A 14,189-nucleotide genomic window follows, 5' to 3' on the forward strand; every position below is an offset into this window, starting at 1 on the left:
ACACGGTAAACGGTGCTATAGCTGTTAGACATCAATATACATTGTGCAACTGGCTTATATCAATTCAGTTACTTCTATAAACATTCAGTTACTTCTGTAAGGGCACGCTTTACTTTCGTGTTATTCCGATTCCTATGAAGAAGGGATCACCCATCTTTTTTCCCTTTGTTGCGGAAGGAGTTTTGCAAAGAAAGTCACAAACATAGTAAACGGCCGTAACAACGTCATACTCGTAATGACGTAATAACGCAATATTTATAATATAACGTAACGTAATACTAAAGTAATAGTAATAATAACGCAAACTTCTGGAATGTATTGCTTTAGACAAGGGTGAGGGTAATAAGGAATTGAATTTGGTAGTTTCCTTTGAGATAATTTCGTGGCTTTCCCAATCACCGTTATGCTTTAATATTGCGCTGAAACAGCGAAAATGCCTCAGTTTGAAAATCGCCCAGATGTTCACTCGTAAACGAACTTGCCGAGATCGCCGTTCTTCTTCGCAAGTATACAAACCCCTATCGACGCGCTTTCGGTGGTTAAGCTACAGTGAGCAAGTGTGCGCAGGATGTGCCTTCCTCTATGTGACGCTTACCGGGCATGGCGGCGGATTGTCTACGGAGGCGGATTTTGCGCAGGCAAGTGTGGTACAGGAACAGGTAGAGCAGGCCCGCGCCGGCACACACGACGGCCACGCCGCGGAGAGTGGTCCGCCGACCGAACGAGGCGTTCAGGAAGAAACCCGCGATGGTTCCCGTCCCACGGCCTGCAGTGGGGAGATCAGTGAGCGCAGTGCCGGCCACCACGGCGCTGTCGACGTACCGATGCAGAAATGCAGGATGATGAGGATACACTGGACGGTGAGCCTCTGGTTGGAGGGCACCACCTTCTGGGCGTACGCGACCAGCGCGACCCAGAGCACGGGCAGCGTGAACGTCTCCATGGCCTCGAAGGGCGTGATCCACCAGCGGGCCGTGACGAAGGAGAGGCCGGCGGCACGCGTCGCGTAGAAGAGGAAGCCGAACACGATCAGGTTGGCGCGCCCGATGTTGCGCACCAGATTCTTGGCGATGGCCAGGAAAGGAAGCGCGCAGCCCATGGGCAGCGCCAGCGACAGTGCCACCAGCAGGTGAGTGGCGCCCATTTCGGCGTACATCCAGTGCAGGTACGTCTCCAGGTATCCCCACACCGTGCCCAGCACGAGCACGATCAAGAACAGCACGCTCGTGTCCAGCGAGCAGAAGCGGGGCTCCTCGCCGAGGCCGTAGTGGAGGTTGACCTTGTTGTCCTCCACAGCGGGTAGGAACAGCGCCAGCACACACGAGACAAGCGCGAGCCCGTCAAAGAGGAGCACCGCCGGCGAGTAATCGTCGCTCAGCTCGCTGTCGACCAGCACTCCCGTGACGGGCGCGGACAGGGCGACGCCCAGCGCGGCCCAGAACTTGATTCGTCCGTAGAGACCCGTGAAAGTCGTTGATGGCGAGCACCGTGACCGCCTCGACGAGGTACAAGGCGGTGATGAGCCACAGGTCGGCGAACACCCGCAGCGCTAGTGTGGCCCAGAAAGTGAGCTGCGGATCGCCCTCGACCTGGATGCAGCGTGCCGACTGCATGCGCCGACCGAGGTTGTCGGCTACAGCCACCGAGCAGCGGATGGTGCAGCCCTCGGGGTGCGGCCTGCACTCGTAGTCGTTGAACTGCTTCTGGTTGACCACGATGGGCGCGAGAAGGTCGAAGCTGCACCGTCCACCAGCTCGTCACCACTCCGGCCTTGGTGCTCGATAAATTTGGACACGCTCACGTCGGCCAGGGTGCGCGCAGTCTTGGCCAGGAAGCTGGCGCCAAACTCGGTGGTGGAATTGTCCCGCGTGCCGGCCTCGTGGATGATGCACAGGTTGCCCTCGTGGCTGAGGAAGCAGAAGTGGATGGGCTGCCGCACGCTGCGGTTGCCGCCGCACTGGTAGTGGCAGTTGGACACTCGGAACGTGGCCAGCCCCAGCGGGTTCAGCTCAGACGCTGTGCAGGCATCCCACTCGGGGCAGCGCTCCAGGTACAGGCCCGACGGGCAGTCGAACTCGAGCAGCGGGCTGCGTGGACTGCGCACCACGCGGGGCACGGCCAAGAGCGCCGAGTAGCCGGCAGCCGCGAGCACCAGCGACAGCACCAGCAGCGACCGGTAGGCGCGCCGCCGCTCGGCGACCAGCCCCACGAGCACGGGACCCAGCAGGCTGGTGAACGCGGCTGCCGTGGTCACCAGCACGGCCTCCTCGTCCGAAAGGCCGACGGTGCGCAACTGCAGGCTCAGGAAAGGGCTCAGGCTGCCCGTGGCTGCGAACGAGTTGCATCAACTGAGTGACACTCTCGTGAGAGATTTATTCGTGCATACGACAATATTAACAAAGACATCAACATTTATTCCATTTTCTTCTTCCTCTCTGAGGCGGCCGCCGAGCACGTGCCATCTAATGCTCGGCAGCGACGCCTTGAAGTATATGACGCCAAACTTAAAGGGCGGCTAAAGGCAGAGCGCAAAAGTGTTCATGGCAATAAGTGGTCAAGCGCAAAGGTAGAACTCTGGCAGTTCGATATATCACACTCATATCAGTACATTTCAAGTAATCGTTGAGTAAACATGATTTCAGTGTTCGAGCTCATGTTGCTCGCGACAGTCCATACAATATCGGCAGGAGAAAGAAATACTTGGCTCAGAAAAGCTGAAAAAAAGCTAGCGATAAGCTCCATATGGAATAATTTGAGAATGCAACATATTAAGGTATGAAGTTCAAAAGGACAAAAGTGACAATCTGCATTCGACTGAACCTAGTTCGAAAGACGGAGGAAAAGTTGCTATTATTAGCAAAACTATAGTCGGGTACAACTTTAGAAAAAAGGAGAGGCCCCGCCCATATGACCGAAGCGCGGCAGCCGATTGCCTCCGCGGCAAAGAAATAGTCCCGCTTTAAAAAAATTGTGGTTCTAAATCGCGTAATTCCCGGTACGTATAATACTTTCGTACCTTGATGACTGGTTTGATAGAGCTGTCGTGATGGGAATGCAACAGCACATGCCGGATCGCGAGAGAAAAATAACCCCGTGCCTTCTACAACGCTGCGCGTCGTCTGCTCTCTAAATTCGTTGCAAGGGACAAAAGTAGAAAGGGCAGCGCTGCATGGTTTTTGCGCTCGTTTACATGTACACGGATAATTTACTACTCGTTTCCCGAGCCTAAAATTAATCAGTTGCTGTTTAACAAATACTTAAAGGCACAATGCACTTATCGAAGGCCGGCGTTGGGTCGCCCTGGGCGTACGAGACAAAATGTGGCAAAAGCGTTCGGCGCACCCATATAGCCGCTTAAAACCGGCTTGACTTGGCTTGAAGTGTATAAGCAGGTGGCGGCAGAATCGCTGAATCGCTGGGCTAGAATACTTTTTAGGCGGTTTACGGGGTACGGTTGGTACGGTAACCATAGAGTTTCCCACTAACTGTGAGAAACTCTATGGTAGTTTGTTCTCCGTGCTGGTTGTTGGTGTAGATTTTGACAGTGAGCTGTGTGCACTAGCGAGAACCGCCTCTGCCCGTGGTCGCATTGTGTAAGAGTGTTGTAGAAAGCGATTCATCTGCATGTCGTTGCCGTTTTGTTAGTTCTGCCAGTTCTACGATATCACCGTGTTCAGTGGACGCTTATGAGCGGAGGGAGCTTCTCCGCGGTGCTTAGCAGGTAACGCCAATCTCCCGAAATGTTGGCCGCCAAATCTATAAGCAATGATAACGAGGTGTACGAGCATGAAATAAAGGCCATGTGTCATGCGATTTGTGAATGTCTCTTTGATGCACAACTAGTGTTGTGGCGTGCGTGGATGTGTGGTAGAAGTGCGTGTGTTGCGTGATCGAGGATCGATCGCTATCAGTTGGACTGTCATTTGGGCGAATTACTTGGACCAACACGTTTATTTAACCTTCGTCTTGAGTAACTGCGCGTGACAGATATGGAATGCGCAAGCTGGAAGCGACGGGATATGAACCGGCGTTCACCCGGCGTTATTGTCGAGTGGCTTAACATATATGCTGTCGCCGATTATGACAATCGGTTTTATAAGCAGTGCCTCTTTAGGTAGTTGTGTACAAATAAAACGGAAATAAAATAGAAATCTTATTGTTAGGAGCATTGTCTAGCTTACATTCCCGACACCCTAAACGTCTTTCTAAAAGTCAACATTGCCGCAACACAGTTGTGTCATGCGGTGAAGTGCACAGAGTATATGCGGGTGAAGCACACACAGTACGCGCGCGCGCGTGTGGGCCTTAATTATACACGCGCCGTCCTCTGTCTCATTAGTGGTGATGCGGCGGACAGCATCACCACCAACTCCAGCCTCTGTAATGAGCCCTTATCAATTTACTCTGTGAAAAAAAAATGTGACAAGCGATTGGCAAGGCAGTAATTCTTCTAATTTATTGCAGGATTAATTCAAAATTGTTGCATGACACCTTTAAAAAAGTGTGAAATACCTATGACAGACTCCAGTGGTACTCCAGATTTCGTGCCATCACATATATATGCTCCAAAATGTAAATGATTATTAACGAAGTATATACTCAGGCTAGGTATAGGAGATGATCATCTATATTTCATTAATTTTCTCTGAAAAGTAGTAGCTTATGGTTCACATTATTGCGTTCTTTCGAGTAATCAAGAAAAATAGCTATTGAAGAATGGTAAAAAATTATAGGTGCAGTTTGTCAAGGAAGCAAGTTGCGCTTTGCAAGAAAATGATTTACGAAAGCCATGCGGTGCCAGAACTAAAAGCAAGGTGGTTTCAGGAAACTTATGGTGACCTGCGATGATAGCATGCGTTGAAGCATCTTACAGGGGCTGCTTGTTGGAAAGATGGGGTGGTAATTAGGCAAGTGCCTGTCATCAGATGGGGAGATGCATCATCAAATCTTTAAAAAATAGCTATGAAGGGGATGCTAAAAATTTCTTGAAGGAATTAACACAACGCAGTACTTATTAAAGCCTCCAATTTAATGAGGTAGCACTGGGGCTAGCAGGTACCTTAAATGAGCTGGCAACTTAGTAATACCCCTCGTAGGTCAATAATTATTGGATTCACAGCATGCTATGGATGAGATAGGATTATGCAAATGGGGCAATTAGAAGTAATGAAATTATTGAATATACTTTGTTAATAATGCCTGGACAGTCCTAATGCAGAATGAGGTTTATATCAGGGTGAATTTACTTTTGCTAATGCTTCTGGTGGCATCATTGCAGTTTTATTCACTGGCTTCATGCACTGTATATCAAGCACCACTGATGACACTCTGGTTTTTGCAAAGTTATTGTACTGTTTAAAAAAAATAACATCAAGAAACTACATGCTTTCTTACAGTTTAATCAGGCATATAATTTAGACTCTTTAGTGAATTGTATAGGGGAGGTCTGTGTGCAGAATATCCATGGTAATCATTTAACGCTCTGTTTGTTTGCGTAATGTTTGAAGCCTCTTTTTCTATTCAAAATTGCTACGGAGCAAGACAAATCCAACACCAGAATTGGTACTTGGGTAAAGCAGGTAGTAAGAGCAAGCTCAATCACAAGCCGTTCAGGAGCACCCACTGAAGGAACTAATACCTATAGGGCAAAGCTTCCGGTGCACCAAGAAGGGGATGGAGGGGGGTGCCGGTTAACGTTTCAAGAGGGCATCTCCTCACCATCATCCTACCCTAGCCACGAACTTGTACTGTCTACGTTTATCAGACTCCTACTAACACAAGACAGACTAGGTATAAAAGTTGCTTCTTTATTGCAAGATGGCACATCAGACCTTTTCAGAATTCCCTCACCGCAAGCCGTTAAGATTGCCTAAAAGCCTTTCCTTGTGCGGTGTCCCTTTTTTGTTCCCACACAGTTATCGCAAGCAAAAGTATGCAGCTTGTCACAGGCTAGCTGGTGCCACACAGGGATGGCTCCAGCCATCGTGATGTGTATTCCACTGGAGCTGTCAGACACTGTACATTCATGGTCTGGTGTGCTTGTTTAGGACTTTAAAGATGTAAACAGTGAACACTTCTGTTTTGTCCCTTGCACACTTGCACAAGAATTTGACACAGACGTTAGTTCTGGCAATACTGCCACATGTGGTAAGAGGTACCTTGAAGTTGTAAACAGTGACTGCTTGTGTCACACACCTGCACAAGATTTTGACAGAGACGTTAGTTCTCGCAATCCTGCCACGGTGGTAAGAAGGTGTACAACCACAGGAACACCATGGCAAAGCAAGCTGAGGTTCATATTGAATATAATATTCCACTTGCAATACAATGGTAATTAAGTACTATTGCATTCATTTGCAGTGTCAGGCATCACATCATTCTGCCTAACCCTGATCTCTTTTACCTATCGTCTACATAGTTTTCCAGGTTGGTGACAGTACAAAAAGAAAAAAAATCTTTGTGGGAGCACCACATTTTAATCTCACAAGACTCCACTGAAGCACTTACAACATATGCGAACAGTGATATCCTAAATGTCAGCGCTTTTTGTGCTAACAAAGGTAAGCTGCTTGTTACCTTCGGCCTGTGATCTTACAGGAGCTTTAGCATATGCCCTGTTGTCATCTTGTGTCAACGATGCCACATACAATAAATAGTTCAACAAAGCTTATAACTCGGCAAGATGTACGTGCATATCTTCAGGGAGGTAATAAATGCAGAAGTGACCACTCACGACAAGAACACAGGATATGTGTTAACTTCCATCTATCTTTATTTGTGGCTTTGCCAGCAAATATGTAAGGGGAACAGACACATGCGCAGTAGGGCAAGGTGCAACGTCACAGCCATTTAACATTAACAACCATCACAAGAGAATGCTCAAGAAACTTTTCTGCCTTTCCGAGTTTCACAGATGGGTCACTAATACACACATGCACTCCTTCCCCATCATGAAATGCTTCCAATAGTTCACATGCCATTCTCTCACCACCCGTGCCTCGAATCCTTACCTCATATTTATTCTCAACTGACATGCTCTGCCACTCATGGCAACAATAAGACAGATTTGCCTGTCCACTCTTAACAGCCTGTAAGTACACTCCTAAGAACTCCCCCCCCCCCCTCTTCCACCCTCCCATTGGTCATAGGCCAGATGGGTCATTATATATTCACCTAGCTACACAACTGTGCTTGTCGAACATGAATATATGTGAACCATACAGTTGCTTTGCAATAAGCAAATGTAGTACAACACTCTCTATGAAGGCTTGGTTAAAATAGTTTTATGATCATGGCACAGAAGCGTGAACTGTTGGGCTAGTTGGTGAAACATGTTTTGAAATAAAAGAGTGAAAGCTTGTCGATGTAGCACATCGACGAGTTTCGCTCTTCTATTCCAAATCATGGAACAAAAGCTTTCTCTAGGAAACACGTAAAGCCAACATGGAGAATTATACGCACCAGGAAAATCCGACACTGCAAAATATTCTATGGGTGTGCAAATATTCAATGATATAACACATCAAATTGAATACTGTCGTATTCGATTCAATAAGCATTATGTGTAAAACTGAATATTTTGTTAATATCTTACGAATGCTTCAAATGTTAAATACACCAAAATAAACAGAAAACTTGTGTAAAAGTATGACAAATTTCATCCCTGCTGGTAGATTATAAGCACTCAACATGAGAGCTTATGTAGTGCAGCTGGCTACTTCGCTCTAGGAAAGTGATTTTACCAGCTATACAATGGCCACTTACCCTTTCTTAAGAGTTCTGTGGATTCGAAGGGCATGATTATTTCCTAGAGATGCTGTATTTCTGTTTTTAAAATTTCTAGGGAGTTCTTATCTATACCTTAAATGGACAGGCAACCAAATTATAACGTACTTGTTTTTTTATTGCAATGGAAAGCTTACAATTCAGCTTACAATTCAGAGTGTCTAATCATGCAATGGCAACAGGGAAAAGGCGATGAAATATTTTTTATCATATTTGTTGCCGATGGAGTCTTATACACAACACATGTTGCAAACAGTGGCCGACAGCTTCTGGTGTTATTTGCGCCCAAGTTCCTGCCATGACAGAGTGCATGTGCGAAATGCCTTTTAAACGTGGTGCATGCACCACTTCTCAGCATCAATTCCTCTTACTGCATAATAAGCAAAGAATTCGTGTGGATGTGTTTTACCTAGGGATTCCAAAATCATAGCGAATGTAATTTGGCATAGGCTGTAAAAGTTAACATTCAATCAGTCATACATTCTTACCTTTCTATGCCATTTTGTTCATACCAAGTGAACAAGAAATGAGTTAGGAGCGACGGCGCATCATACGACACGTCGCCAGCCACCCCCGACTGTCCCCATTTGGTTGGGCACCTTGTGTTCTCAGACACGGCTTTGGTTTGCAGCAGTTCTACTTCAGGACATTTGAGTTTGCCAGTTTTTGTTTTTTTTCTAGTACCATTATTTTCTGTATCTGTGCCATATTTTTGTACCGTGTTTTCTGCCGCCATTTTGTCGGTGCAGCCTCCACATGAGACATAAAGGCTTGCACCTTAAAAAAGCAGGTTGAACGTGCATATTTTTACTTTCCCTTTATGCCAATATTAAGGAGATAGCTAGCGGTACACGCAAACCAGTAAGCACAACATATAACATACCCCTATGGCTCAGTGTAGACTGCACTGCTAATTCATCACAACTATATGTGCTTTTTAACCTTAAGTATGAGGGCGACCTTTTTTTTTTCAAAGCCCACTTGGTCGCAAAATTTCAACCAAAATGAAATTCACAACTGTTTTATTTGGAACACTTACACATACTTTCCAGGTACCTCTAAACTGTCGTCACTCCACTGAGACATTTATCATAGCGTGGCATAAACTTTACTCACAGTAAAGTTTATGCCACGCTGTGCAGACACTTTACTACGCAGATAACTAGTGTTACTTTAGGTACTTACTATGCAGATAGGTCAAGCAAATACTTTACTATGCCCTCGCCTTGGCTAGGGCATAGTAAAGTATCTGCTTGAAAGCTATTTTTCTTTTACAGCAGAGTAGAGTTACCATAGAGGTGTTTATGCTTGAGGTTTATCATAGAAAATTATCATCATGAACCAGCACACGCTCTCTTCGCCGTCTTCTTCCCCTTCTGCCTCGCTCCCAGAACAGGCGCGCCTGTTTCTGCAGCACAGGGTGCCATAACTCGGATGGGCGAGAGAACGAGTATAGAGAGAAAGAAAGAGACAAACAGAGAGAAAGAAAGAAAAAGAGAGAAATTCTCGGCAAAAATATTTCTTGGCGAGGCAGACTCAAATCTGCGGACCAACGAATAGAAGGAAAGCGTTGTCACCACTTGGCTATCCAGTCACGTTAGCAGAGCATAACATAGCCTTGTATAGTATATAGTATAGCAAGGGGGTGGGGAAAGGGAACTGAGGATGAGGAGCAGGATGTGAGTGTAAGGAGAAAAGGAAAGGAGGAGGGGAGAACGAGGACAGAGAGTGATGGAAATAGAAAGAAATAGGAAGAAGAGAAAGAGATTGAGAGAAAGGGAAGAGAAAAAAGGATAGAAGGTGAGGGGATGACTACAGAGAGCGAGCAAGAAAGGAAGAAAGAGAGAGAAACGATTAGAAAGACAAAGAAGAAATAAACAGAGAGAGAGCAAGCACTGCAAAGTCACAAAGAAAAAAGATAGAAAAGAGAGAACAACGAAAGGGTTGGGAAAGAGAGAGCTTAGAGGATAAAAGCTCAACAACTCTGCAGTGACCCTGCCTTGCACTTGAAGCGGGCGCTCTTTTCTTTCTTCTTCTCTTTTCTTGTTTTTTTTTGAGGGCCTATCAGTTTCTTAATCAATTAAAGCCATAGTGGAAAGTCTGACGTTGTGTGCAGACGTGTTGCAACAGCACCTCTCGTACGTCCCTCCGATCGTGCGAGGGTGGGTAGCAGTTGTGAATTCCGAGCACACACTGGGCACATAAACATGCCTCGAACAATTAGGTCTCCCACTATGTGTGACGTGCGTGGTGTCATTTGATTTCTGCATGCAGCAATACAGCCGAAATTCATCGTTGAAAGAGTATTGTGTGTGGTAAAAGCCTTCATGAGTGACAGCAAAGTGTAGCAACAGTGCAGGAACATTGAAGCAGGATGTGTAGACAACAGTGAGCGGCATACAGAATTGGCTGAAAGGTGGCTGTCTTCAATGTGGGGGCCATAAAGAACGCTGGCACAACGCCACAATAAATGCCTCAGTTGCAGTGGCGACTATGAACAGGGGCAACTGGAAAGTGTTTCTACATGTTCCAAACATAAGCGTCTTTAATTTCACTGTGGTTTTCACCTTGAACGAATTAGAACTTGAAACAAACATAGCCCTCGTATGTTTAAAACAATTGCAGCAAGGCTGGTGATAGGTCAGCAACAAGCTTAGCCACGCCTTCATTGTCGTCCATTATGTGCGCACAATATAGGTAGTTTGGGGAGGCACAACTATTTGACTGACTATACTGGGAAGCTAACTGGCAACCCTGGGCCAGTGTGGCTTTGGAAGATGGGCCCCACCTACGACGAACCACCCTTTTACAGCATAGCTGTTAAAGTCGAGGTTGGCCGTGTGCCGTAGATAGAAAATGATCATCATCATGAACCAGCACGTGCCATCTTCGTCGTTGTCGTCGCCTTCTTCCTCTTCTGCTTTTTTACCAGAAGACGCGTGCCGATTTGTCCGGCAAATGATGCAATAACTTCATGAGCGAGAGAACCATAGCACAGAGAGAGAGAGAGGAAATAAACAGAAAAAAATAGAAGGAAAGAGAACAAAAAATTCTTGGCGAAAAAGAAATTTTGTCGAGGCGTGATTCGAACCAGTGAACTAACTATTTGAAGGCGAGCACCATAACCACTCGGCTATCCAGGCCCGCTTGCAGAGGAGAGCATAGCCTTGAATAGTATATGCAGCTCAGCAAGGTTATTAGAAAGGGAAGTGAGGGTGAGAAGGAGAGAGGCATGAGGGTTACCAGGAAGAAAATGAGATGGGAGAACGAGTACAGAGGGAGAGAAAAAATAGAAACAGACAAATAGACAGAAAGGGAAGAGACAGAGAAAAAAGTTAGAAGGCGAGAAAGCGACTACACATAGAGAGAGAGAGAACATAGAAACTGAGAAATAGACAGAAAGAAAAGCACAGAGAAAAAAGAAAAGATAGAAGGCGACAAAACCAACTGCACAGAGGAGAGTGAGACAACAAAAGACATAGAAAAAAAAGATAAAGAGAAAAAAAATAGAGATAAGCAAGGGAATAGAGAGAGAGAGAAAAACACAGAAATGCACCGAAAGAAACAGACGGAGAAAGAGTTTCAAGCAACAGAGAAACAGGTATTAGGCGAGAGACCGACAACAGAGAGAGAGAGGGGGGGGGGGAGAGAAAGAAGTAACAGATAGAAGAAATAGGTGAGAACATAGAAGGTGAGAGACCGACTACACTGAGACATATAGAGAAACCAAGACACAGCAAGACAGCTAAAGAGAAAAAAAAAATAGGAAAGAAAGGGAGAAAAAGGCAAAGAAGAAATAGCGGTTGAAATAATTACCCATTCCCTTTCTGGGATGTGTGCAGCGTGTCTCTATGACATCCGATATTCTATTTGATGAAATTTACATTGATTTTATCAGGATGGCACTGTGAATACCGTTTAGCACACCATGGTGCAGGGGTGGAATCACTGCCGCACTAATCCTGTTCAGCAATTGTATATTTCTTTGCATATTTTAGAGTACTATTTTATTACTTCAGCTTGTTTTTAGTATCCCTAACTACAAAATAAGTGTATAGTGTGTGATTTTATACAGTTTTATTCGCGCAAACTTAAATGGAGCTGAATGTCTGTAATGCAGCTGGTTTGATTGAGGCAGGGCCTCAGATCAGGAAAGGAGGAGGCAGTTTTTCACACAGAAAACTAGAACATTTAGAACAAAAGCAATGAAGAAAAAAGTAAGGAAAACAACCACAGTGAAATCACACATGTTACCAACTACTAAGACAAGCAAGGCTTGGTAATTAAATGAAGTCCCTTGACGCTCGAAACACAAGAGAAGAAATACGTGCTCATACATTGCCTTCACGATGAGTATTTTTTGTACATCTAATGCTGACGACATCGACACTTGTGAGCCAATACAAGCTTCACTTTAAAAGGCATACTGTATTTCAAGCTTCGTGAATGAAGCAGTGCGAACATTAAAGAATAGTTTATGTAAAGCACATGTAGCACGTACTGCGCGACTGAATATTGCTGTGCTTGGCATCACAGGTGATTCAGAGGCCAACATTTTCTCTGTCATATCTCCTTGCACTTCTCTGCCAGAGGAGGACGTGGCACTGTGATTTATGGAAAGGCCTAGAGTTACTCCAAAAGGCTCAACTTCACCGCCTGATATTGCCATCACGTGATTTTTGGAGATAAAATAAGGCTGCACAAAGAGCGGATTGCATGCATTGGTCATGCGCTGATACTACCTCCTCAGAAAACACAACACATCCTCAGACGTCCTGAAATGACCAAAATATCCTTGTCCTGTAGGGTGTGCTGAGGACAACCGCAGGAATGCCTGATATACTTGAGTCCCACAAATGCAGTTTGATTGTGGAGGCCTCCGTGAGGGCACTATAAATACTTCTTTGAACAGTGCAAGAGTGGAACACTAGATTTGATGAATAAAACATGACACAGGTGCTGTGTCATGAATGTAATACATGTATGTATATAAGGTGTGGTGTGTTTGTGTGTGGGTGTGGTGTGTGGTGTGTGTGTGTGTGTGTGTGGTGTGTGTGTGTGTGTTGGTGTGTGTGTGTGGGTGTGCGGGTGTGTGGTGTGTGTGTGTGGTGTGTGTGTGTGTGTGTTGTGTGTTTTGACAATACTGTAAGCCACCACAGGCTGTTACAGGGGTGGGTAAAAGATATTATACAATACCATACACAAAGACTGCAGTTTCAAATGTTGCTGAAAAACTCTTGCTCATTGACAATCAACAAATACACTGGAATCGAGCTTGTTTGGTTGCTAACAACTTTATTGATAGTGCTGCAGAGCTTTCGCCGACCGGGGCCTTAAGTCTCCCATGAGCTTGTTCCATTCGATAATTGTACGGTACAAGAACCTAAAACTTAATACATCAATTTTTATAGTGTAGGGTAAAATAGATACATGGATGATTGATACGCAGTGACACTCTGGCTAGAGAGTGCATGTACAAGGTAAGATCTCTATGTTTAGTTTTAATATACAGCTTGTCCTGGAACTTCAAGCATGTGATTTCTCTGCACGTAGACAGCGTCTGGAGGTTAGCCCTGTGAAGTAATACTGTGTGATCTGGTAGTATGAATAATAAAATCTGGCTGCCACTTGTTGCATCTGTTCTAGCTCATCAGCTAGCTTTTGACTGTATGGATCCCAGATTATACTAGCATACTCTGGAGTTTGCCGCACTCCTGTTTTATAAGCTGTCAGCTTTGTTTTAGGTGTGGCATCTCTTGACTTTCACCTTAGAACACCCAGCTTACATTCAGACAAAGCACAAATATTTTTAATATGCTTGTTGCAGGTTAGATTCTAAGTAATTGTAACACCAGATATTTATATCTGACTTGATCACTTAACTTCTTTATTTTTTATTTTACACGTAAACGGCAGTGGCACTTTCTTATTTGATATCGACCAACAGGTAGTCTTGTTGAAACTGATTTTCATGTTCCATTTCTCACACCATTCGTCAACAGAACACAAAGCATCATTGAGCAAGACGTGGTTAGCAACACTTTTTACCCCAGTGAATATCACAGTCATCCGCAAACAGTCTCACATCAACAGAAGAGTAAGCAAGAGTGGGTACATAAATGTCAATGGCAATATCACAAACGTAATATATACTAAAAAATACAAGGTGCAAAAAATACAAAAACTCTCAACATCAATGAGGAACATAATAATATATAAGAGCATTTTAAAAATCAAGAGAAAGGTTAGTGCACAAGATGGGCAAACGATTGTGTTGTGTTAGCATTAACCACTTCTTCGGTAATTTGTTCCGCAATGAAAGAGCATGAGGAATAATGAATATTGATGCACGTTGAGGTGACTAATGGGTGCCTAACTGTCTTGTTGTGATGAGTATGATCAAA

At 45.0% G+C, this 14,189-nt stretch overlaps 1 pseudogene; it reads right to left on the reverse strand.

Annotated features, from left to right (window-relative positions):
- Window positions 1-595: 595 nt before the first annotated feature.
- On the reverse strand, window positions 596-2,344 carry LOC119377957 (uncharacterized; annotated as a pseudogene).
- Between the last annotated feature and the right edge of the window lie 11,845 nt (window positions 2,345-14,189).

The sequence above is a fragment of the Rhipicephalus sanguineus genome, unplaced genomic scaffold, assembly GCF_013339695.2.
Source record: "Rhipicephalus sanguineus isolate Rsan-2018 unplaced genomic scaffold, BIME_Rsan_1.4 Seq6325, whole genome shotgun sequence".
Taxonomy (NCBI): Eukaryota; Metazoa; Arthropoda; class Arachnida; order Ixodida; family Ixodidae; genus Rhipicephalus; species Rhipicephalus sanguineus.